This window comes from Oryzias latipes, chromosome 2 (genome assembly GCF_053564925.1).
Source record: "Oryzias latipes strain Hd-rR chromosome 2, Olatipes_Hd-rR_3.1".
Taxonomy (NCBI): Eukaryota; Metazoa; Chordata; class Actinopteri; order Beloniformes; family Adrianichthyidae; genus Oryzias; species Oryzias latipes.
This window is the reverse complement of record NC_136238.1, coordinates 48,635,285-48,661,214: the sequence shown is the minus strand read 5'-3', so window position 1 is coordinate 48,661,214 and position 25,930 is coordinate 48,635,285. Positions and strand designations below refer to the sequence as shown.

General features: G+C 43.2%; 3 protein-coding genes and 1 long non-coding RNA gene across 6 annotated transcripts in view; 3 read left to right on the top strand and 1 right to left on the bottom strand.

Annotated features, from left to right (window-relative positions):
- Window positions 1-869, bottom strand: part of LOC144988997 (NLR family CARD domain-containing protein 3-like) — a 273,480-nt gene extending 272,611 nt beyond the window's left edge. For all 3 annotated transcript variants that reach the window (XM_078940554.1, XM_078940564.1, XM_078940570.1), the window contains exon 1: window positions 729-869. The gene's annotated coding sequence lies outside the window, so the exon portion shown is untranslated. The remainder of the gene's footprint in view (window positions 1-728) is intronic.
- The window catches only part of LOC144989034 (NLR family CARD domain-containing protein 3-like), a 242,440-nt gene that overhangs the window by 80,347 nt on the left and 136,163 nt on the right, over window positions 1-25,930 (top strand). The window lies entirely within an intron of this gene.
- On the top strand, window positions 30-1,048 carry LOC144989491 (uncharacterized). The gene is made up of 2 exons (XR_013653727.1): window positions 30-604; window positions 681-1,048. It is a non-coding gene; the product is annotated as an uncharacterized LOC144989491 (long non-coding RNA).
- LOC144989048 (uncharacterized) overlaps window positions 22,673-25,930 on the top strand; it is a 42,300-nt gene continuing 39,042 nt past the window's right edge. Inside the window, exon 1 of the mRNA XM_078940824.1 lies at window positions 22,673-23,017. The gene's annotated coding sequence lies outside the window, so the exon portion shown is untranslated. The remainder of the gene's footprint in view (window positions 23,018-25,930) is intronic.

Genomic DNA, 25,930 nt, shown 5'->3' with positions numbered 1-25,930 from the left:
ATTCAGAGATTTGATGAAGACCTCTGGATCACTGAGGAAGATGCTGAGAGCAGAGCTGAGAAGAACCTCCAGACAGAAAGAATCAGAAATCTGAGATTTCCTGAACTAAAGACAGAGAACAGGTTCAAGAAGAAACCTGACACCACCTGACAGCAGCTGAGAGGAGGGGCGGAGCTTCAAGCTGATTGACAGATGGTTGATCTCAGTGACTGAGAAAGGTGAGGTCATGTGACCTTCTGCTTTGTAAGGAAACCCTTTGAAGGTGATTTGATTCAAACTACAGAAGAGATGATGAAGAAATGAACCAATCAGAGAGGAGCTCCCAGCTGTGTTCCATCAGAATCCTGTCAGAAGTTCAGAAATGAAGGAGATGTCAGTACTGAGAGGATTGGAAACATGCAGTTGTTCAGCACTGAGGACCTGAGAGCCTCCCAACCTTCTTCAGCAGAGATCAGAGCACTGAGGAGCTTCCACAGCCTCTCTGGAATGTCATTAGAATGTGAGCTGAGAGGAAGGCTGGAGCAGAGTCACCAACTGTTTGGAAGAAGCAGCAGAACTCAGAGTTTGGCCTTCAGCTGCATTCTGCTCTGTTTCTGTCAGAAAGGTGACCTGCAGTGACCTTTTTGGAAGAAGACAAACTTCAGTCTGAGCTCTTCCTCTGCTGCTCCTCTTCCTCACAGATGGCCTTCATCATGAGTGGAGAAGACAACAGAAACACAAAGACTCACCGTCAAGAAGAAGAAGAAAGTCCTGCTCTGTCTGCTCTGACACGGAGGAAAACTCTCTACTTCCTCATTTCCTGATTCAGGAACACCTGAGCAGAGCTCCGCCCCCTTATGTGTGTGTTTGTGTTAGGCTCCTCCCTTTAATCAGAATATGTGTGTGCATAAGGGTGTAAGTGTAGTGTGTGTGTGTGTGTGTGTGTGTGGGTGTGTGTGTGTGTGTGTGTGTGTGTGTGTGTGTGTGTGTGTGTGTGTGTGTGTGTGTGTGTCAATCAACTCTTGGTCAAGACGTTTATCTGTTTGTGACTCTAAAGGTGCAGAAATGATCCTCACAGTGTCTCTGATTCTGGATCCAAGCTGCAACATCAAAGCTTTTCCTCTGATCCATTTGTCTGAAATACTGTGATGGAGCAGCAGCTACACTTCTATCTGGACAATTATTGTCCAACAACCTCCACTGGTCAGGACAAAGGTCAACAACTGTTATTAAGTGGACTGTACAGAACATGAACACTGATTTCAAGCCCACAAGTCCTTCACAAAGACCAATGTGGATCCAAGTGATGAAGATCAAGCCAGGAGGTCAAATTAGTTTCTCAAAGTCCAAACATTAAAGAAGCTCCATGAATGCAGACAGTGAGGTGAAGCTGCTGCTCTGAATTTATGGACCAGACTGGAAAGTTTCACTGAACATGTTCTAAACATGTTAGCATTCATGAAAACTTTACAGACGGAAGAGAGACTTTCTCTACAGTTAATGTCTCCCAGGACAACATGGACTTCATCATTTATTATAATTTATCTCAACTTCTTTATCTCAACTGAGCTGCATTTGTTAAAGATGAGAATGACATGTCAATCATACACTGAGTCTACTAATCCATAATGATCAATGAGCCGTTCTTCTCTGTCATGTCAGCATCAGTCTGTCAACCATTTTTCTCCTGGTTTCATCTGTCAAAGACTTGCTTCCATTAGATTCAGGTTTTTGGCTGAGAATGGATTCCAGCAACTAAAACCACAGATGGAACCCCCATCATCCCCTGGACTAGATGATAACCCTTTGTTTTTAGGGATAAACAGGAAATACAAAAATCACTGCATTGATTAGAAAGAAAATACTACAAATAGGTGATGTCTCTACTTAACAGGAGTTTTAAAACATTACAATTTTCCTACTAAGAATCGTTGGAATTGAAACATTATTTGAATTTCTTTTGTCTTTTGTTTTTAATTAACCCCCACACATACAGTTAAAAGGGTTAAAGTGTTAACAGGCTAATCGATGCTCTGCTAGTACGTCGTGTCCAAAAACTGAAGAGCTCCTTTCACTTTGAGCAAGCAGGAAATCCAACCTGCAGTCCTCACCTAGCTAATATTCAGGACAACTGTTGGAGAAAGAAAATGTTCTGCAGACAAACTCTGACTGTACAGCAGAGGAAGAGGAGGAAGAGGAGGCGGGAATCTCTGAGGTCTGGGGGTTGGAATGGGCTCAGACAGCAGCTCGGTGTCGGTCGGTGTGCTCGGTCTACCACAGAGTCCAGAAAAGACTGATCTATGGTCCATTTAATGAAAGTCCCCTTTAGAACTTTGAACATTTGTTTAAGGTCGTTTTTAGCTACATAGAGACAGACTAACCAACACATTACACTACATGCTAAAGCTAGTAACAGTTAGCATTTAGCTGCATATTGTAATAAAAACGATCAGTTTAAAAACATCTAGAAAAAACATTACTTACATGACATCAGTTTCTACAATTTTAAACAGAAAGTTGATGAAAACCATCGTAGCTCCAAGCATTCAGCGTCAGCTCCGCTCCTCACCAACGTCTGACTCTCTGACGTCACTGAAACGATGATTCCATGGTCTCTGAGGACACGCCCACTCATCTCTGATTGGATGGATCATTGTACAGACATATAGCACAGCAAATCAAAAAATACATACAGGTTAGATTGTGGGGCAAATAAAACTTTAACAACATTTAACAACACAACAAAGACCAAACAGTCTCATTAGTTTAATTAATTAGTCTACTTAATAATGATTATAAAATATTTGCCACAATATTAGCCATGAGAATGAAAAGTGTTCTTGATACAGTAATAGATGAGAATCAGTCAGGTTTCATGAAAGACAGATGCATTTCTAACAATCTACGACTAGTTTTAGATCTGATAGATCAGAGGTGGTGAACAAGTTTGACACCAAGAGCCGAATTTTTTCACTGTGAGAGTCAAAGATTCACACCACACACTGACCTGCCGAGACGTACACACAAACACACAATTAAAGCCGTATTATTTTCCATAACACACCCCTCTCCCTACAACAAAACAGCAGTATTGTACTTGTGTTTATTTCAAGGAAAGAGTCCACCCACAATACACACATCAATGCAGCTCAGCCAGAGTTAACACAGAGACTACCCTGGAGGTCAGATACCCCCTCCACACACACAGTAGCGGTTTTAGGCACGGGCCATACGGGCGATCGCCCGGGCGGAAAAATGACGGAGGGGCGGCGCCAGCGGCTCAGCTCTTGTAAAATACTTTATGCACCACTATTGGTTTACTTATATCACAGAGTTTGTAACAGCCTGAAACCTGGCGGCGCCCCCGCCCCGCAGCTGCGCTCCCTCCTGTCTTTGAGAAGTAGACGCAAATGTGTGTGAGAAGGAGAAGGGAGGGGGCGCGGGGTGAAGAAGGAGAAGGGAGGGGGCGCGGGGTGAAGGGTGCAGGCTGAGAGGTGAGCACGGAGCGCAAAACGCATGCGCAAAACCTGGCTGGATCTTCTTCCAGGGGGGCAACGGTCGCGGGCCGCGGCTCAGTGCTTGATGAAAAAAATAAAAATAAAAATTGCGCCGCCATGTAGCGAATTGGCGCCCCTGGGTGCAGCTGCATGCGCTCCTGCTGGAAATGTTTGACGAACGGGAGGGGGGGGGGGCTGCGGGTATAAAAAAAGTATAAAAAAAATCATGCTTTTTTGGTTATTTCAAATAAAAAATGGGAAAACAAAAAAAAATTCTTCACTTAGATGACAGTTGGTTTAGTCGACAGACTTGATACCTATGTCAGGACATTTATGCTAAATGCAAAAACATCTGAAATATGGAGAAAAAAGGTCAAAGCTGGTGCCCAATTTAGAAAGAAAAGAAAAGAAGAAGAGGAGAAAAGAGACAAAGAAAAATGTATTATCGCATAGCTAGATGCATGTTTTCTAAATTCGAATGCTACCTGCCCTACAACAACAACAACGTTGCAGAGGAAAAATCTCTTGTTTGGTCTATCATGACCAAAACTGAAGTAGGCCCAAATATTGTAAATAACGTAATTTTTAAGATTTTCTTCTTAAACGTTTGCTCTGCCTTAACTTGTAACATTAGTTATGATTCGTGTGTGTCTGCTCTGCTGTATCACAAAGTTTTTGTTGTGTTTTACTGCTGCTGCTGCTGTTGCTGCTGCTGCTGCTGCTGCTGCTGCTGCTGCTGCTGCTGCTGTTACTGCTGCTGCTGCTGCTGCTGCTGCTGCTGCTGCTGCTGCTGCTGCTGCTGCTGCTGCTGCTGCTGTTACCTTTTCAAAACTCCAGTTGATCAAGTCATACCTGAGATCACCAAAGTCTCAGGAGCAACTCACTAACCTGCTGTTGTTAGTATCAATCATTCAGGGGGGGGAGCAGATTTCATATGATGACGTTATTGACAAGCTTGCATCAGGAAGGCCACAAAGGTTAGGTTTTAGTTAGTGTTTTCTGTTCTTAGTGCTGCAGTTACATTTATTCTAGTGTGTTATTAGTGTGATTTGTAGTTTATAATATTTATTTCAGATTATTTGTGTTTGATTAAATATTTCTTAACTGTATTTTCAGTTACAATAAATGGACAAAGTGACTCTATTGGGGGAGGGGGGGGGGGGGGGGCGCCAGAGGAGGGTCTCGCCCGGGGAGTAATTCAGGGTAGAACCGCCACTGCACACACACACTCTCTCTCTCATCCCGTACACACACACACACACACACACACACACACACACACACACACACACACACTCTCTCTCTCTCTATTTCACTCTTTTCTCTGACACACACAACTACTCAGTGATGTGCGGTGAGGTTGATGCTGGAGAGGCACTGACTTCTCTGAAGTCAGATTTATGAGGATAAAACTGAATATTTCATCGTTAATCCATCAGTATTTAACTGGTAATTCTTTGTAACTCAACATTCCTCTTTTAATGACACTTACACCAACAAATACACAAAGATCTGGACAGAGCATCCTTCTGGTGTCTGAGTCATTCATATTCGCAATAAACACATTAAATACATTACATTTCAGTTGTGTGCAACTTAAATTAATTTTGACCTTCATTAGAATATCTTGCTTTTATATGTTTATTTAAATTTAAAATTGAATGACCGACATCTGAGTCAAAGGCAAATAATATATTTAATATTAATACATTGCAATGAGTCAGTTCATACTTCCATCCAAGTGCTGACTTATAATTTAACTGGCTGAGTTATTCACGCCTCTCCTTTCTGCTCATTTTTGGAACCCGGTAACTTCATTTCACACGCATTCAGCCAAACGGCATGCACGTTAATTCTGCTAACAAGTACCTGGCTCACGGTTTTACACGGAAAATTCCCCACTTCCCATGACTCTTAGGGGCTGAAGGCGGGGCTAACCCCCAGGCCAGTTGTAGCCTCTCTGATCAGTTCCTTTCCGTGAGTGTCGGTCAGAACGGACCGATGTCTGTTCTCCAAATTATAACAGGGCCGTCTTTCAGAGAGATTTCTGCTCATTTATCTCTGGTTCTCTCGCTGCCTCATCAGTGACCAGCGGGGATCTCATCAGTCAGTCTCTGCATTAAAGGATCCATGAGAAAAGTGATCTGCGGTTGTTTTTGTTCAGCAGCAGCGTCACGTTTTGCTTTATTCATTTGGATTTCAGCTTTCTGCTGTGAGCTCAACAAAGAAGGAACATGGGATGATTGCCGTTCTGAATGTGCGCTTTGAAAAGCTTCAACTTGTTAATAAAGGAGACAATTTGTGTCAGATGATCAGGAAGAGTTTTGAATTTTCTGCGGGATACGTTTAGTTCTTTATGCCATGACCAATGTTACTGCTTCCAGAAGCTCATAATAATAAACATCATGACTCTCCATTCTGTTCAGTAAAAAGTAAGAATCTTCCCGTTCTTCCAGAAACATCCTGTGTTTATCTTTATACTCTGAATTTCACCATTTTGACCATGAGGGTAACGATCTGCACGCACATCAAATCTTTATCTATGTGTTCCAACAGTGGGCGTAACCCGCGCAAATGATTGGCGGTCACGTGTGTGTCGGGAGCAGCATCAAACACACACACTGCCAAATTACTTTTATTATTAATTATTATTTATTTGTAATACCCTCTGGCGGTTTGAGTGTGGTTTAAGAGGGAAAAAAAATATGAAATGAGGCAAAGTATATAGAAAATATGATGAGACGCAAAGAGCCGCATGCTCATTGGCCAAGAACCACATGCGGCTCGCGAGCCGCGTGTTCGCCACCTCTGGTCTATGCTGTCAGAAAAGCTCTCTGGCTTTGACCCTTCATGTTGACCTGGAACATCAGCTGATGGGACTGGACAGAGGTTCTGTTCAGACGCTTCCTGAGCACGGAGGAGCCAAGGCTCCCATGATGTGAGCAGAACGCTGCCCCCTGTGGCAGGACTGAGACTCTCAGCCTCTCATTTCCTCCTGGATGCTGTGAAAACAGGATCAGTCCGATGACGGTTCCACAAATCAAAGCCATGACATTCTGGAAGAAGCAATCAGAGGGCTGAGGAGCTGGCCTGGAGCTACCGCCTGACTCAGAGCGTCTGCGGATAGAAATAGTGGATGCTGAAATTATGGTCTGCATGTGACGCTGCAGCGGTTCAGGAGACTCCCAGCAGCCACTGCTCCAGAAACCAAGAAAAGATCTGATTCTGTGGTTTCAGTTTATGTCTGATTTACTGACAGAACTCCAACAGACAACATTTACGTTACTGTTTATCGTCTCATTGAAGGCATACGGAACCATGCGTGTGGCATTAAGGCGTATGGAACGATCCGTGTGGAACATTGTGAGGGTTTTTCACAGAGCAGATGAAAACTCCATAACAGTCCGGTTCAGTGTTTCTATGGGGGGGCTACAGCATCAGTGGAGGTCATCCAGCAGCTCCTTTTTCCCACATGGTGTTTGGTTCCTCATAGATAAAAACATTTAACGTTTCAAAGAAGAAAGACCTGCAGCTTGGAGCCTTTATTCAGTAGCAGTGACCTTTAGCCAATCAACAGGTTCCAGCAGTAGCTCCTCCCTAACCAGTCCGTGTCATTTTCTATGGAGGGACCCAAAAAGGGACGATTTGGTCCAGGTGATGGGGTCCAGTTTAGGTTCATGAATCATCTCTAAACTCAAATGTTTGTGGTACTTGTAGTCAGCCATCAACTGTTCTGTTATTTCTGGAGTCCTTTCATTTTTTCATGACAAAAGCCTAAAGTTTGTTCTCAGGAAAATCCACAGATGAAACATATGTCTTTGTGTTTCTATGCTGTGTGTTTCTATGCTGTGTGTCTCTACTCTGTGTGTTTTTATGCTGTGTGACTCTACTCCGTGTGCTTCTACTCTGTGTGCTTCTACTCTGTGTGTTTCTACTCTGTGTGTTTCTATGCTGTGTGTTTCTATGCTGTGTGTTTCCATGCTGGCTGTTCTATGCTATGTGTCTCTACTCTGTGTGTTTCTACGCTGTGTGTTTCTACTCTGTGTGTTTTTATGCTGTGTGTTTCTATGCTGTGTGTTTCTACTCTGTGTGCTTCTACTCTGTGTGTTTCTACTCTGTGTGTCTTTATGCTGTGTGCTTCTACTCTGTGTGTCTCTACTCTGTGTGTTTCTACTCTGTGTGTTTCTACTCTGTGTGTCTCTATGCTGTGTGTTTCTACTCTGTGTGTCTCTATGCTGTGTGTTTCTACTCTGTGTGTCTCTATGCTGTGTGTTTCTACGCTGTGTGTTTCTACTCTGTGTGTTTCTACGCTGTGTGTTTCTAACATGTGTGTTTCTACTCTGTGTGTCTCTATGCTGTGTGTTTCTACGCTGTGTGTCTCTATGCTGTGTGTTTGTACTCTGTGTGTTTCTATGCTGTGTGTCTCTACGCTGTGTGCTTCTACTCTGTGTGCTTCTACTCTGTGTGTCTCTACCCTGTGTGTCTCTATCCTGTGTGTTTCTACCCTGTGTGTCTCTATGCTGTGTGTCTCTACCCTGTGTGTCTCTACGCTGTGGTTCTACTCTGTGTGTCTCTACGCTGTGTGCTTCTACTCTGTGTGTCTCTACCCTGTGTGTCTCTACCCTGTGTGTCTCTACGCTGTGTGCTTCTACTCTGTGTGTCTTTACCCTGTGTGTCTCTACCCTGTGTGTCTCTACCCTGTGTGTCTCTACGCTGTGTGCTTCTACTCTGTGTGTCTCTACCCTGTGTGTCTCTACCCTGTGTGTCTCTATGCTGTGTGTTTCTACTCTGTGTGTCTCTACGCTGTGTGTTTCTACGCTGTGTGTTTCTACTCTGTGTGTTTCTACGCTGTGTGTTTCTAACATGTGTGTTTCTACTCTGTGTGTCTCTATGCTGTGTGTTTCTACTCTGTGTTTCTCTATGCTGTGTGTTTGTACTCTGTGTGTCTCTACACTGTGTGTCTCTACCCTGTGTGTCTCTACCCTGTGTGTCTCTATGCTGTGTGTTTCTACCCTGTGTGTCTCTATGCTGTGTGTTTCTACCCTGTGTGTCTCTATGCTGTGTGTCTCTACCCTGTGTGTCTCTACGCTGTGGTTCTACTCTGTGTGTCTCTATGATGTGTGTTTCTACTCTGTGTGTTTTTATGCTCTGTGTTTCTACTCTGTGTGCTTCTACTCTGTGTGTTTCTACTCTGTGTGTTTTTATGCTGTGTGTTTCTATGCTGTGTGTCTCTACTCTGTGTGTCTCTACTCTGTGTGTTTCTACTCTGTGTGTCTTTATGCTGTGTGTTTCTACTCTGTGTGTCTCTATGCTGTGTGTTTCTACGCTGTGTGTTTCTAACATGTGTGTTTCTACGCTGTGTGTTTCTAACATGTGTGTTTCTACTCTTTGTGTCTCTATGCTGTGTGTTTCTACTCTGTGTGTCTCTATGCTGTGTGTTTGTACTCTGTGTGTTTCTATGCTGTGTGTCTCTACGCTGTGTGCTTCTACTCTGTGTGTCTCTACCCTGTGTGTCTCTACCCTGTGTGTCTCTATGCTGTGTGTCTCTACCCTGTGTGTCTCTACGCTGTGGTTCTACTCTGTGTGTCTCTACGCTGTGTGCTTCTACTCTGTGTGTCTCTATGCTGTGTGTTTCTACTCTGTGTGTCTCTATGCTGTGTGCTTCTACTCTGTTTGTCTCTACCCTGTGTGTTTCTACCCTGTGTGTCTCTACCCTGTGTGTCTCTATGCTGTGTGTTTCCATGCTGGCTGTTCTATGCTGTGTGTTTCTATTCTGTGTGTTTCTATGCTGTGTGTTTCTATGCTGTGTGTTTCCATGCTGGCTGTTCTATGCTATGTGTCTCTACTCTGTGTGTTTCTACGCTGTGTGTTTCTACTCTGTGTTTTTATGCTGTGTTTCCATGCTGGCTGTTCTATGCTGTGTGTTTCTACTCTGTGTGTTTTTATGCTCTGTGTTTCTACTCTGTGTGCTTCTACTCTGTGTGTTTCTACTCTGTGTGTTTTTATGCTGTGTGTTTCTATGCTGTGTGTCTCTACTCTGTGTGCTTCTACTCTGTGTGCTTCTACTCTGTGTGTCTCTATGCTGTGTGTTTCTACTCTGTGTGTCTTTATGCTGTGTGTTTCTACTCTGTGTGTCTCTATGCTGAGTGTTTCTACGCTGTGTGTTTCTAACATGTGTGTTTCTACTCTGTGTGTCTCTATGCTGTGTGTTTCTACTCTGTGTGTCTCTATGCTGTGTGTTTCTACTCTGTGTGTCTCTATGCTGTGTGTTTCTACGCTGTGTGTTTCTACTCTGTGTGTTTCTACGTTGTGTGTTTCTAACATGTGTGTTTCTACTCTTTGTGTCTCTATGCTGTGTGTTTCTACTCTGTGTGTCTCTATGCTGTGTGTCTCTACCCTGTGTGTCTCTAGGCTGTGTGTTTCTACCCTGTGTGTCTCTATGCTGTGTGTTTCTACCCTGTGTGTCTCTATGCTGTGTGTCTCTACCCTGTGTGTCTCTACGCTGTGGTTCTACTCTGTGTGTCTCTACGCTGTGTGCTTCTACTCTGTGTGTCTCTATGCTGTGTGTTTCTACTCTGTGTGTCTCTATGCTGTGTGCTTCTACTCTGTTTGTCTCTACCCTGTGTGTTTCTACCCTGTGTGTCTCTATGCTGTGTGTCTCTACACTGTGTGTCTCTATGCTGTGTGTTTCCATGCTGGCTGTTCTATGCTGTGTGTTTCTATTCTGTGTGTTTCTATGCTGTGTGTTTCTATGCTGTGTGTTTCCATGCTGGCTGTTCTATGCTATGTGTCTCTACTCTGTGTGTTTCTACGCTGTGTGTTTCTACTCTGTGTTTTTATGCTGTGTTTCCATGCTGGCTGTTCTATGCTGTGTGTTTCTACTCTGTGTGTTTTTATGCTCTGTGTTTCTACTCTGTGTGCTTCTACTCTGTGTGTTTCTACTCTGTGTGTTTTTATGCTGTGTGTTTCTATGCTGTGTGTCTCTACTCTGTGTGCTTCTACTCTGTGTGTTTCTACTCTGTGTGTCTCTATGCTGTGTGTTTCTACTCTGTGTGTCTTTATGCTGTGTGTTTCTACTCTGTGTGTCTCTATGCTGTGTGTTTCTACGCTGTGTGTTTCTACTCTGTGTGTTTCTACTCTGTGTGTCTCTATGCTGTGTGTTTCTACTCTGTGTGTCTCTATGCTGTGTGTTTCTACTCTGTGTGTCTCTATGCTGTGTGTTTCTACGCTGTGTGTTTCTACTCTGTGTGTTTCTACGCTGTGTGTTTCTAACATGTGTGTTTCTACTCTGTGTGTCTCTATGCTGTGTGTTTCTACGCTGTGTGTTTCTACTCTGTGTGTTTCTACGCTGTGTGTTTCTAACATGTGTGTTTCTACTCTGTGTGTCTCTATGCTGTGTGTTTGTACTCTGTGTGTTTCTATGCTGTGTGTCTCTACGCTGTGTGCTTCTACTCTGTGTGTCTCTACCCTGTGTGTTTCTACTCTGTGTGTCTCTACCCTGTGTGTCTCTACCCTGTGTGTCTCTACGCTGTGTGCTTCTACTCTGTGTGTCTCTACCCTGTGTGTCTCTACGCTGTGTGTCTCTATGCTGTGTGTTTCTACCCTGTGTGTCTCTATGCTGTGTGTCTCTACCCTGTGTGTCTCTACGCTGTGTGTCTCTACGCTGTGTGCTTCTACTCTGTGTGTCTCTACGCTGTGTGCTTCTACTCTGTGTGTCTCTACCCTGTGTGTCTCTACCCTGTGTGTCTCTATGCTTTGTGCTTCTACTCTGTGTGTCTCTACCCTGTGTGTCTATATGCTGTGTGTTTCTACTCTGTGTGTCTCTACCCTGTGTGTCTCTATGCTGTGTGTTTCTACTCTGTGTGTCTCTATGCTGTGTGTCTCTATGCTGTGAGCTTCTACTCTGTGTGTCTCTACGCTGTGTGTCTCTACCCTGTGTGTCTCTACCCTGTGTGTTTCTACCCTGTGTGTCTCTATGCTGTGTGCTTCTACTCTGTGTGTCTTTATGCTGTGTGTTTCTACTCTGTGTGTCTCTATGCTGTGTGTTTCTACGCTGTGTGTTTCTACTCTGTGTTTCTACTCTGTGTGCTTCTACTCTGTGTGTTTCTACTCTGTGTGTCTCTATGCTGTATGTTTCTACTCTGTGTGTCTTTATGCTGTGTGTTTCTACTCTGTGTGTCTCTATGCTGTGTGTTTCTACGCTGTGTGTTTCTACTCTGTGTGTTTCTACTCTGTGTGTCTCTACGCTGTGTGTTTCTACTCTGTGTGTCTCTATGCTGTGTGTTTCTACGCTGTGTGTTTCTACTCTGTGTGTTTCTACGCTGTGTGTTTCTAACATGTGTGTTTCTACTCTGTGTGTCTCTATGCTGTGTGTTTCTACTCTGTGTGTCTCTATGCTGTGTGTTTGTCCTCTGTGTGTTTCTATGCTGTGTGTTTTTACGCTGTGTGCTTCTACTCTGTGTGTCTCTACCCTGTGTGTCTCTACCCTGTGTGTCTCTACGCTGTGTGCTTCTACTCTGTGTGTCTCTACCCTGTGTGTCTCTACCCTGTGTGTCTATATGCTGTGTGTTTCTACTCTGTGTGTCTCTACCCTGTGTTTCTCTACCCTGTGTGTCTATATGCTGTGTGTTTCTACTCTGTGTGTCTCTACCCTGTGTGTCTATATGCTGTGTGTTTCTACTCTGTGTGTCTCTACCCTGTGTGTCTATATGCTGTGTGTTTCTACTCTGTGTGTCTCTACCCTGTGTGTCTCTATGCTGTGTGTTTCTACTCTGTGTGTCTCTACCCTGTGTGTCTATATGCTGTGTGTTTCTACTCTGTGTGTCTCTACCCTGTGTGTCTCTATGCTGTGTGTTTCTACTCTGTGTGTCTCTATGCTTTGTGCTTCTACTCTGTGTGTCTCTACCCTGTGTGTTTCTATGCTGTGTGTCTCTATGCTGTGTGTCTCTACACTGTGTGTCTCTATACTGTGTGTCTCTACTATGTTTATCTCTATGTTAATCTGGTAGTGGATGCAGACTCCTGGAATATTCCCTCAATAATTCAGAATTAGTTGTAGTGATCATCAATTACCCGCTAATAACAGAATCTGCTGCACATGAAAGGCAGGAGCCATGCTGAAGGGAAGTGTGGTTGCCATGGTTACCGGGTGAAGACATTCTTGCAGATGAGCGTCACAAGTGGCAGACAAGAGAGCGGGGTGCAGACGGCGCTTTGCTTCCTCTTTAGTGATGATGATGAAACTGAGGAGGCGTTCAGCGCCGACCAAAGCCGGGTCAAGGCCTGGCGGCGCCGCTCGCTCTCAGAGGGAATCCTTCACGGGAACGAGGAAACGCTCCGGAAGACCACAAGAGCATCACTGAGGGTGGAGGTGAGACCGGAACCAGGAAACAGGAAAGCAGCTGACGTCCACTTCCTGCTTCCTCAAAGTCTATCCTGTTCTGACCAGGTTACTGTAGTGGCCCCTCCCACATGGCATCCCAAACAGGAAGTGCCCTTAAAATCCAGCAGACTTCTATAGAAAAGTGTATGGGTGGTTGCCATAGTAACAATGACTCTGAGACATATTCACGGTTTAGTGATGACATCTGGCTCCAAGATGGCGGCGTCCGTGTCTCAAAAAATGGCGGCTGAATGAATGTTATCATGATGGAGCTGGAAGTAGGCCGTTTACACAAAAAGCCTTCAGCTCTAATCTGTTTGCTCAGCTGTTGGACAGAACAAGTTAAAAAAAAAAAAAAAAAAGGAAGTAGGCCGTTTACAGAAGTTAGACGTCCATCATCCTGATCCATGAAGACCACCTGACGGGGGCTTTGGCCCCCTGGAACCGTCACACCTGGATTTGTTGGATGAGATTCCTGATGAGGAACTCCTGCATCGTCTCCTCAACTCAGAGCCTACCGGACCGACAGAGAGCAGCGTCTTCCTCCCTGCAGACCGGGGCGGTTATGGCCCGTGCTCGTCTTTGACCCTCCTACTTGGAGGTGAGGAGGATCCTCCGTGGGGGGGGGGGGGGGGGGGGGGGGGGGCAGACACTGGTGGGGTCGTTTACAATTCTCCTCCAGTCCGTCCTCTGGTTGCTAACGGTTACTCCTCTGATGGGGAGCAGAGGCAATCAATGCCTCTCACTGCTATTTACATCGGTGTGATGAGCTGGTTAACTCCCAGGGGCTGATGGGTATCGAGTCCCCAGACGACCGCTTGTCCCGGCTGATATCAGCCGTATCAAGAGTCCATCCATCCACTGATGCATCCATTCACCCATCCATCCAAACATCCATCCATCATCCAAACATCCATCCATCATCCATCCATCATCCATTTCTCCTCTGAAGGCCTCCTGGCTGCTTTCATCCTGCAGATGCAGAGAGACGGCCTCCAATGCTGCAGAGGTCATGAGGTCAAAGTACATGAATGTGTGATGAACAAAAGCTCAGCCGCCTACCGTCTGTCAGAACTCTGTCTTTGCACCAGCAGCCATGAGCCTCTGGTGACTCGTCATCCGGCAGGCCACCAACAGAAAGCAGTGAAGGCCGCTCTCTGTAAGAGACGCCGCTGCCCCCGCCGCTGTGGTGGGAGAATCTGAAGTTAATAGACGGAGAAAAAACATCCTTGGAAGGAACGTCATGAAGGAAGCTCTGTGACCGAGGGTTCAACCCCCCACTGAAAAAAAAACACACATCAAAGTGGGAGGTTGTGGGTTCAATTCCACGACGGAGGCAGACAAATGTCTGAATGTGTTGGACGGCTGTGGGCGGGGGGGCAAGACCGCAGGTTTTCCTGTGGTCCAGTGTGAGAACGTCTGGCCCACACCGGAGGACCTGATGGTGGATCCCTGGATGGAGGACAAGGGTTGGTTTCAGGACCCCCCAGGGCAGAGGGACTGTGGCGAGCTGTAACCACAGGAGGGGAGACTCGTACGGCCCCCTCCAGGGACATCATGAAAATGGAAGGAACGCCTGACCCCTGCAGACCCCCCGTAGGCAGCCGTGAGGACAGGTGGGATAATACCCGGTATCAAACCATCACGGCACCAGAGTCCGGATCTGTGATCTCCAAACCAGAAGACCAGGCCGCTGGGCACCAAGACCCCATTGCTGACCCCCCATGAAAGGTTCTCCTGGGAAAGCAGACCAGACCTCCTGGGGGGACATCAGAACTCAGAGTTGAAAGGACCGGCCCACAGAGGACGAGACGCCTCCAACAATGAAAGACGGAGAACAGCTGATGCTTTTTATGAACCACTCCACTGGAATCAACAGGGATGGCAGTTAAGAAGATTGTTAAGGGGAAATTAGGGGGAGGGTAAAGGGAAAGGTTAGGGGGAAGTTATGGGAAACCTTAAAGGAAAAATGGGAACGTTATGGGGGAATTATGGAGACACTTAAAGGGAATGTTATAGGAAGTTTATGGGAAAAGTTAAGAGGGAGCTAAAGGGGAAAGTTAAGGGAAATGCTAGAGCAACAGTCTCAGGGAAGTGTTAAGTCTAAAGTTACGGAAAACCTTAAGGGAAAAGATGGAAAGTCACGGGGGAATGATGGGAAACCTTAAGGAGGAATCACTCACAGAGGAATTACAGGAATTAGAGTGGGATTATAAGCAACCCTAAGGGGAACGTTATGGGGGAATGATGGGAAACCTTTAGGGAAAAGGTTAGGGGAAAGTGTTTCTGATGACAAGCATGTCAAATTGTTTGATTGAACCTCCCACAACTTTTCCCAGAATTTTTCCTGAATCTTTCTAAATATTTTCTGGATTTTTTCTCTCCAAACTTTCCCCTAAACCTTCCCTGAATTTTCTCCAAATATTTCCCTGAACTTTTCCCTGAACTTTTCCCTGAACTGTGTCTTCTCTACAGATCTGTAACCAGACATGAAAACAGCATCAACATTTCCCTGATAACTGCAGACAGCAGACCACATCTGAATGAGGAGGAAAAGAAAAGCCTGAAATAAGAGGGGGTGGCGTGCACATCCACGTGCACGAGCATGTGCTCCCGGCACACGGACACTCCTCTGATTTCCTCGGTGAGGGTTCGATTCCCCACACTCCCTGAGCGTCTGGAGGAGCCATCATCATGTGAGGAGGTATACCAGAGTGTCTCCACAAGCACGCCCCCCTTCCCGTCTAACTTTGAATCCGCCCCCCCCTCTCTCTCCCAGCAACCCCGGGGAGACCAGAGGACAGAGTTGGTGTGTTCTGCAGAAAGTGGAGAGCGAGGAGCGGCTCAGGCCTGGAACCTCTGGGTTCTGGGTCCTCATTTCAGAACAATGACCCAGAACCCAGAGGTTCCAGGCATAGGGGGGGTCATGGCTCCTCCTCCTGTGAGGTGGTCTCACCTGGACTTCCTCATGCAGGCGTCCACCCCCTCCCTGGAGCTGCACTGCTCTCTGCCGGAGCGCTGCACTGAGCATGTGCGGCTCTGACCCACTTTCTGACTGTTCTGCAGCTCATTTGTGAGTCTGTTTGGATCAAAGCTTCTGCTAAATCCAGTTGTGTTTGCACAGCTGTCTTCCACACAGTCTCTGACAATCCATCCAAAAAAAAACCTCCAATAATCCAAGAACACAAACGAAGTCAACAAACACGCGTGTGATGTTTCACACATACAGATGAGACCCTCAGGAGAACCAGAACCACCTCCGGCTGAAGGAAACACAGACTGTAGTTAGAAAACCAAACCAGAAAGATGCTGAACGAGCTGGACCCGATGGGAGCGGGTCACCAGGGGGTCATCAGGACATCTACACGGCCCCCTGTGACCCCTTTAGAACACGTGAAGAGCAGCAGGTCGTGTTATGAACACAGCTGGCTAAAGCATGCAGGTTTGTGGTTTTTATTCACATGACTTTGTTGTTATGTTGTCTGGTCATCTTTTGTCTGGTTTGTGGTCTCTGAACAGAACTTTGGGATCTTCCTGTTAGAGAAAGGTGCTTCATGAATAAAGAGGATTGGATTTGTTCTGTTCTTCATTCCATCTCACTGCATTCTGTCCATCTTCATTCCTCTATTTTAACCTTTCTTCCATCTTGGTTCCATCGTTGTCTTCTGTCTTTCGTTCCGTTTCTGTCCGTCTTCTCCGTGGTTCTGCTCCATGGTTGTCCTCCAGAGTTCTGTTCAGCCTGGAAACACTGATTCAGTAGAACTCTGTTTGCTTTGGTGAGAAAATAGAAACTGGACTTTAGTGTTGACCTGTTTCCAGAAGAACTTCTTCTTAAAGTCCTTTAGTGGAACCAACAGCATCAAGCTGCTGTTCTGCCCCTCCTCTGGTGGGGGGGGGGGGGTGTCAGCCTCCTTCTAGGGACAGCCTGTGACCCCCCCCTCCTGCACTGCAGTGACCTCTGTCTGAAGCTGAGGTTCTCCTCTCCGTGGGGGGTGGGAGTCCGTTACAGTCCAGATCCGCACACGGGGTTCTCTGCTGCAGTTCCTGGTTGATCCAGAATCTAGAACGCCTGTAAAACCCGGTGGGGGGGTTGAAACCAGGTGTGACGGGGTCCCGCCGAGAAAGGATGCAGAGGAGCCAAGGTGAGGGAGTTCTTTCTTTAATTCAGGAACCGATGAGCACTACAACTGCTCCACACGGGGCCACACAGGGCCACACAGGGCCACACGGGGCCACACGGGGCCACACAGCACATGGACACCTCTGTCACCCTCCTCTCTCACTTCCTGTGACACACCCCCTTTAAATGATAAGCCCCTCCCCTGGGGCGTTGCTCTCCATTACCTGGCAGGTGGCACCACAGGAAGGAGGTTTAAACATAAAATACATGAATACACATGAAATAAAACACAGTGTGGCCCCCCTCGTCATCTGACGGTCCCACACCGTCACACCAGGGCTGGTCCCCCATGAAGGGGAAAAAGCTTGTTTCACAGAACACTGCACCACAGCCAGAACCTCTGCTTAGTGCAGTGGTTCCCAAACTTTTTCTGCAGGGCCCCCCTTTCTGAAAATTTGAATATTTTCAAGCCCCCCCACACTGACACAAACATACAAATCCTTTGTTTCTAAACTCCACCGCGCATTATAAAGGCCCGTACACACCGGGCGCCACCTTGTGTACAGGAGTATTTCTGTTTTACATTAAGCGCCATCTAATGTCAGGGAATGAAATTGCATGTTCACTCGTCTCATCGTCAGCGAAAATCGCCTGGGTGTGAACACAAAAAACGTGGCGAAAAACGCTGGCGAATAACGCCTGGCGAATATTCGTCCCGGTGTGTACGGGCCTTAACATGTGGTTAATGATAAATCTTTCTCTGAACGGTAGAATTCTGTTATCTAAAGCTGAAAGAATCTCTAGATCTGTCTGTGTGTCTCTGTCTTTAGAAATGCCAAAACACATCTGTAACCTATTAAACAAAACATTATTTGATTTAGGAGGGAAAAAAATTCATTACTTAAGCAAAATTTGTTTTGTGTAACACCAGAGAACATGGGGCCATGGATGTATTAACCTTTGAAACTTTAAACAACTCTTTTAAAATAAAGTGGTTAAGTAATTTATTGAAAGGGGAAGACAATATCTGGAATGCATTTCCTAAATATATATTTGACACAATAGGAGGCATTAAATTCTTGCTAAAATGTAATTATAAAATAGAAAAATTACCCACAAAACTTTCAAACTTTTACAAAGAAGCCCTGCTGGCCTGGAAACTCCTTTATAAACATAATTTTTCTCCAACAACTTGTTTTATTTGGAATAACAGTAATGTACAATACAAGAATAAATCACTTTTTTTTCCTAGATGGTATGATAATGATATTGTTTTAATCAGACAACTTTTCAATTCTCATGGACATCTTCTGACGTATGAAGAATTTCTTTTAAAATTCGTTATTCCTGTTCCACCCAGAGAATATGCCATAGTGTTAGATGCCGTCCCAACCAGTCTACTTCAACTGTTTAAAGGGATTTATAACACAAGTCAATTAAGAACCCAGACAATTTTTTTGGACAATGTGGATATTTGTGTTAATTCAGTTTCCAATAAGCAAATAAGAAATCTTTTACAGACCACAACCTTACCTGCTGGGAGGTTTTATTGAGATTTCTAATTTGTGGAGATAAAATGGACTTATGCTTGGACTATTAGCAATAAATACTGTCTAAATAACAAAATATAAGAGGTGTCCTTCAAAATATTGCATTTTATATATCCTACCAAAAAACTTTGAGTAGATTTGTTGTGGACATGGACCTGTTTTGTTCATTCTGTGGAACTCAGTTGGGAAAATATTTATCATCTGTTTGTGGACTGCAGACATACAAATATGTTTTGGATTGAAGTGGGAAACTATATTGGAAATATAACTAAACAAACTGTTACATTTTTAGATAAAGACATTGTTCTGGGTTACCTTAATGTCAAAGTAGACAAAGATTGTATCTTTATTACACAATTGTTTTTAATATTGGCAAAATTCCATATCCATAAAGCTAAATGGTCAAACTCCAAACCTAAATTCCAGCAGTTTTTGAGTGAAATCAATCAGTATTGTACCATTATCAAACATATGCAAAACCAAAAAGCAATTCAACTAATTTAATTTTTGAAAGATTTAAAATTTTATTAAACCCCAACGATTTTTTAAGTAATAATTCTTTTTGTCTTATGTTGTATATGTATGTGTATATATTTATATACTTTTTGTTTTATTTCTTATGTTTTTCTGCAATATGTAAACATTTCAATTCCCCCTGAGACATTCACATTGTTATTGTATTATGTTGTCAATTAAGTATGAAATAAAAAAACTCCACCGCGCCCCCCCTGCAAGGGGCGCGTCCCCCAGTTTGGGAACCACTGGTGTGAAGGAAATGAGGATCTATTGGTGAGTCACAGTCCTGGAAACATGAGTTGTGCTCTGATGAAGACGCCTGATCCAAATGTGGATTTTTGAAATGTTCTTCATGAGATTCAAACTGATTGAAGCTTTGAATTAAAGGTGTCAACACATTTCTGCATTGGATTCATTCTGTTTCAGTGTCTAAGGTTGGTTTGTGGCAGAAACCAAGTTTTTGTTGAACAGTAGCGTTTGAAAAAGCAGAAAGTGGCTTTGAAGATGGTCAGGAGAACTTCTTTGAAGAGGAGGACTTCTCCAAACAACCACAACCTTAGAGGAAGTTTTCTGAGCATTCAGAGAATGCTTTTCTAATGACTCATCATTTTCCACAAGAAGCTAAGGAGTTTTTCCAAATGCATGCTGGGTATTCTTAGTTCTAGCTTGGAAAGCACTTTGTGGGATTTCCCTGGAAAACCTGCTTTATCAATCATTTTGGTCTCTTTTTCTTCTTCTAAGTTCCAGCTTGGTGAGTGTGCAGGTCGCCATGGCAACCAGTGTCCAGGTCAAAGGGAGGACCACGGCCATCCAGTCTCCAGGCTTTTGGATTGATTTGGATTTGATAAACATTTGTTTCCCACATTTTAATAGTAGAATTCAACACGGGACATATAGTGGATTGTAAGAATAGGAACAAAAACAGCAACAACCAAATAATCCTCCTCCCCTTAAAACATGCATTTGACTCTGAACAAGTCTAAACCAAATCCAAGCAAAGACCAGCGCTGGGGCTCCTGCTAGTTTCTTTTAGAAGAGCCTGCCTCTTCCAAACATAGAATGTTCAACAACTAGAGCTAAAAATGTCTGTTGGTAGATTTCTGGATGTTGGCCGTATCCCAGCGAGCAAGGCCAAGTCAGCCCCAGATGGTTTCAAAGTGGACAGAAAAGGTTTTTAGGAGTTTCTAGAATGTTCAACAACTAGAGCTAAATGAAACTAGTGCATGAAATGACAAAGAACTTCCTGTTTGAAAGGAATCTCATGATGGCTTCCACCTGTCTCTGTGCTTTTCCTTTCTTTTTTGGGTTTCTCCTCTTTGGGAGGTTACACAAAACTGCACTTTAACCCAGAAGGAAACAACAACCGCTCCACAATCCCTGAATCCCCCACAGCAGTGGACCCCAACCCCTGGGCTGCGTCCGGTACTGGTCCATGGGTCATTTGGCCGCACAGAAATAAAAATAACTTACTTTACTTCTGGTTTATTTATATCGGAATTCTAAAGATGTTTTATTTTGAAAAATTGCCCGATTCTCTGTCACATCCGTCTATGTCACCATTAACCCCGGCCAAGGCGCTCTTCTCGGTCACTTGATAGGTTACTGGTAAGATAAAACCCAGGAGCTATTAAAATGAGTAAAAAACAAACGTCTTTGGAAAGTTTCTTCGCCAAGGGGAAAAGGCCCAGCCAGGACACAGAAGAGTGGCCTTCCACTTCCAAAAAAAGAAAGCTAGATTTAATAGACAGTACTTCTTTTTTGCACCTTGAGTGTGGGTTGGGGAGAGGATGAAGACACCTGTGCGATGTTGTATCCATGCGTGTCAAAATTTAAGCTCTGGGTTTGTGTTGTCACATATCTATTCCTCCTTCTGCATGGCGTTGCTACAGTAATCCTCCGCCAACATCTTAAAGACCAGATTGTTTAATAGAAAGTCGTGCAATAAAGTTTATTGAAGAAAAAAAAAGGCTGATCTGTGAAAACTTTAGCTGTGGCGCTAAAAAGGTTGGGGACCACTGCCCTACTGCCTTTATCTAAAGGTGGTCCAGAGGAAAATTTTGGTGGATGCACACAAAGGCAGGAGACGGAGGAACCAATGTAAAACAAATAAAAATAGACCAGTTAAAATAAATGCACACAACAAAAACAGAAACAGAGATTCAGTTTGCTGAAGACCTGAATAGCTATAGGAGGTGGAGACTCCTAAAGTTTTGATTTTCAAGAAAATAACTGTTTTTCTGCAATATAGAATCACTTGATCATCTGTGTTTTGAATGTATTTATGTTAACAGTTTTTGGGAGGATTTCTCTGTTGATGCTCCTCAAATTTTCCTTTTCTCATTTCTATTCAGTTACAAAAACATAATATTATTAGTAGTTTCTGGCGATAATTTATTTGATCTGGCATTTAATACAGTATTAATTTCTGGAAAATTCTTCATTCATAAGAGTAGATATTTTTAAAAACCAAACCATTATTCACTACATTTAAGAATTGTTTATATGTTAAATCACTAAAATACATGAAAAAAAGAAAGCAATAAAACTGTCCATTTTCATTGAAGATCACGTTGTATGACAATCCCTAGTATTGTGAACTACAATTCTAGATTTATTTTTTTAGTTGTATCTATTTCTTTTTTATTCCTTTCTGTTGTAGTTATGTGAATGTGTATGTCATCTTTTGATGTTCAATAAAAAAAACAGAAAAAAAAGGTACCTGTAAGGCTAACCAGAAGTGTCCAACAGGAAGTGGGCGGTTCCAATAGCCAAATGCTGCACATGACAATTATCCCCCCCCCCCACTGTACCTGAGCCAATTAATGTGTTTTAAGAATGAAGTCAAACTGTTTTCATCCTCACTGAAACGTATTCAGAACCCAAATCCTTTCATTAATGACTTTTGTAAATCTGCTACAAAATGGTTACTGATATAGGGTCTAGATTGTTGATTGCCTTAAATTTTAATTTATACTGAAGTTTTTTTTAAAAATATTTTTATGTGTATAGATTTTGTAATTATTTTTAAATCTAAGTAAAAAATATTAAAACAAAACTGAGCCAAGTAATCCTGCCGCAGCTCCATCATTATTGTCTTTTTTACACGAGAAGAAAGCAACACTAACATTTTTACAGTGAATTTATTCAGTTTAACATCAGGTATTTCTGCTTTGCAGACCTGCAGACAATAACAAAGGGTCAAACAAAACCAGAAATAATTGTTGTTCTAATGTGAGACTTCAGATAAACTGAGGTTGGATGTAAAAATTCTCTTAAATAGTAAAAACAAAAAAGCTTCAGTCTCTATTAAGTCTCTACTCTAAACATTTCTTCATCTCCTAAACAGTCATTTTATGCTCACATCTTTGTATTACAGTTTGGTTTTGTGGTTAATTCCTGTAAATCGTTTAAAAAAAAAGTACATCGTAAATTCTGGTGACGTCATATCCGCTTACCAAGCATTTTTGACAAAAAATATTTTTGTTTTTTTTAGATTTTTTCATTAAAATATATTTCGTGACTTAAAATGTTGTAAATTATTTTTTTAAAAATAAATAGTCGGATTATCGAAATGTAAAAGGCTTTTTTCAGAATGAAGTCATCAGCGTGACCCGGAAGTAAACAGCAGCGCGCGACGCTAGCAGCTTGTAGCTAGCTTGTGTTCAGAGACCGGCGGCGGTTTTGTCCGGACGTTCGTGACGTTTTCCTCCGAAAGGAGGATACGAACTGTCAGCTTCGAGTGAAAAAGCAGCGTAAAGAAGGTGTTTGTGGGAGTTGGAGCTGAAGATGGGAGCAGGAACCATGTCTTCCCTTCAGTCTCTGAGAGAGTTGATCAGCCAGCGACTAGCTGCTGCTGCTGAAGAAATCTGCAGACTCTGTGAAGGAACCATCGTCCAGTACGAGGAGGAGCTCTGTCGTCAGCGCAGACTGCTGGATGTCATCTGGAAACCACAGCTGCAGCTCCACCACATAGGTATGTCACCTTCAGCAAACAGAGAAGAACACAATTGAACAACACACGCACGCGACAGTATGAAATGTGGCCGAAATGTGCAAGAAATTTCAGCAAATCAGAGTCATTTAGCATAAATCTTCTTTAACTTCAGGACAATATCAGAATAGATGGATCACTGTTTCAGTGGAATTTTGCAGCAAAAACTACAGAGTAGTTGACAGCATGATAGCATCGGATACAGATAATTGTAGGCAGATGTTGGACAGTAACGTCCTGACCATGATTCCGATAAGAAAAGAAATCCCTGATTAAATTGACAGATGACTAAAAGTTTAACCTGTTGTTGCTTTCTATGGAAGCGATTCTGTAGCATAATTTAAAATAAAAGTCTAAATCATAATTTTTTTTTCATTTTCAAAATGAAGCTGCATTTTTGACTCAAAATTAAAATGAAAGAACAATCCACCAACATGCTTTTTCATTTTCTACTTCAACATCGATTATTCTGTCACTGAACTAAAATGATAAAGAAAATGGTATTTGACATCTCTCAGCGTCTGCCCTAAAGACCTCCGTCTGCAACATGTGGGCTTATTTTACCGTGTCTGAGACCAACGACTCACTCGCTGTTTGCAAAACGTCTTTGACAGAAGTGTCACAAAGAGGGTCAAAGGTCAAGCTTTAACACCACAATCTCACAAGCTAGTTGTAGATTTACGAGAAAAAAAACTCGTAAACTTAAGAAATTAAAGTGAAGGTGAGCATACAGAGCAGCTGATGACGTCAGGTGACAAAGGGGTTTCTGGGTATGTGAATGAAAAAAAATAAAGCTGTGGTCCTCTACACCCAAATGTGTCTTTGAGCTCCTTATTTTACATATGAAACTCTGCTTTACCAACACTGACAATAATTTGATTTTGAGTCACCAAAAGGTTCTGAATTTCTTTGTTTTTCAAACCTATCTGGAAATAAAGCTTCACCAAAGGATCCACATATTTCCTCTTTAAGCTAGGCTCCAATAAACGGAAAACTTTGGGTTTTTTTCCTCGTTAATCTATGACTTTGTTCTTGTAAATTTGACTCAGAAGTCGTGATTAAAAAAAAGTCTATCAACTGCCCTAAAACTCCATTTTAAGCGTTAGCACTCATGCAAAGAAAAAAAGGAAAGTTTCTGGGCATTTGAGAAGTATTTTAAAAATATCAGTTGACTATTGGTATCCGTATCGGTTGTAAAAAGTCATAATGTTGCATCACTACTACAGAGTGTATCAATGTTTAATCTAAATCTAATTTGAATAAAAGTTTTAGCTTGGTACATTATGTGGATAATCTTAAAATGAACTTTTTACTCTATTGATGATCAAGAATTTATTACAGATTATGAATTAGCCAAACCTCCTTCAATGCAATATCTTCAACAAACATGTTCCAATAAGACACTCCTTCTCAATCATTTTTTGCCAGGCCCCCCCTACAAAAAAGAAAATGTCCCCCCGCCCCCACACATAGCCATGCGGTGACAGTATATTAGGTTAGTATCTATAATAAGTTAAGTAAGTTTACTTAAACCTTTAACAATAAAAAATAAAAAAATCAATATAAATCCACTTTCAACAAATATTAACTTTATTTAGCCACAGAAACCCTGTTCTAGTCTAAAACAGAAAAGAAGCTGAAAGTGCCTGAAATAAAATAATCTGTCATTATTTAAACTGGAAACATTTTGACCAACTGAACCATTTGATGTAAATTGATCTGAAAAATTAACACAGCAGCACCAATATATTTAATGTTTTAGTCTGAAGAAACGGATAAAAAACATTGGGTTGATTTATTTTCTACATGATGGATTGTTTATCTATGATGTCATAAAGTGCAGCTGTTTTCCTGCATTACTGCTGTCTTTATGTCAAATACTGACACCAACAAAACCACAGACAGACAAAGAATATGGAAAATAAAGACACGTCATCAAAACGTCTACATTAATTAATAAGAATGACATTATTAGCATGAACTGAGGGATCTGAATGCACACGATGATCCTGGTGTTGCACAATCCAGGCAGCGCTTGCAGCTAGCCACGCTTCCCGTTCCACCTCGCAGCCTGAGCCCACTACCCCTCCCCTTTTATTCTCACATGTGGGACAGGAGACGGGAGCAGCTGCAGGGACGGCAAATCACAGATTTCATTCTGTTACAAACTCTGTGACATAATGGATAATAGTAAACCAATAGAGGTGCAGATTTTTTTCCAAGCACTGAGCCTCTGTCACCCCCCCCCCCCCCCCCCCCCCCCGTTAAATAGCCAGTATCAGCTGTGCCCAAAGCCACTACAACACTGCGCGCCCCCCCTTGGCATCGCATCGGGCACGCCCCACTATTTGAGAAGCACTGCAATAGACCTTTTTCGCAAAAACCGGAAATACGTCATCAACGTGTAAACCTAGTTCCGGTTTGTGCTTCGCTGGGGAGGAATGGTAGAGCCTACAGTGTTTTTGAGGAGCCTGAGTTGTGTTCCGAAGTTCACCAGCGCAGATGTGATGAAGAGTGTGAAGATGCATTCGTCCACTAAAAGAAACAAATTGGACAAGGGATATAATTTCCTCCACGAAGAGTTTATCCACCATTACCAAGGTAAGCTTCAGCTAGCTTAGCCATAGCCGCATCACCGGTAGCTTTTTGTTTACGTCAACTGTAAATCCTGGCGTTATTAATTTGTAATATAAGGCATAACACATCGCAGTGAATATGTTGTGTGTATGTTTAAGTGAAAAGGCATGAGATTAACATAACACCCAAAAATTTGGTGAAGCTGTAACTAAGAAATGTTAAGGTGCCCGGATGCGTCTTCATTCTTTTTGCTGCTGCGGTTGCGGCACTTTCTTCACTTACTATTAGTATTATTTTTCTGAAACTAAGGTGACCAGA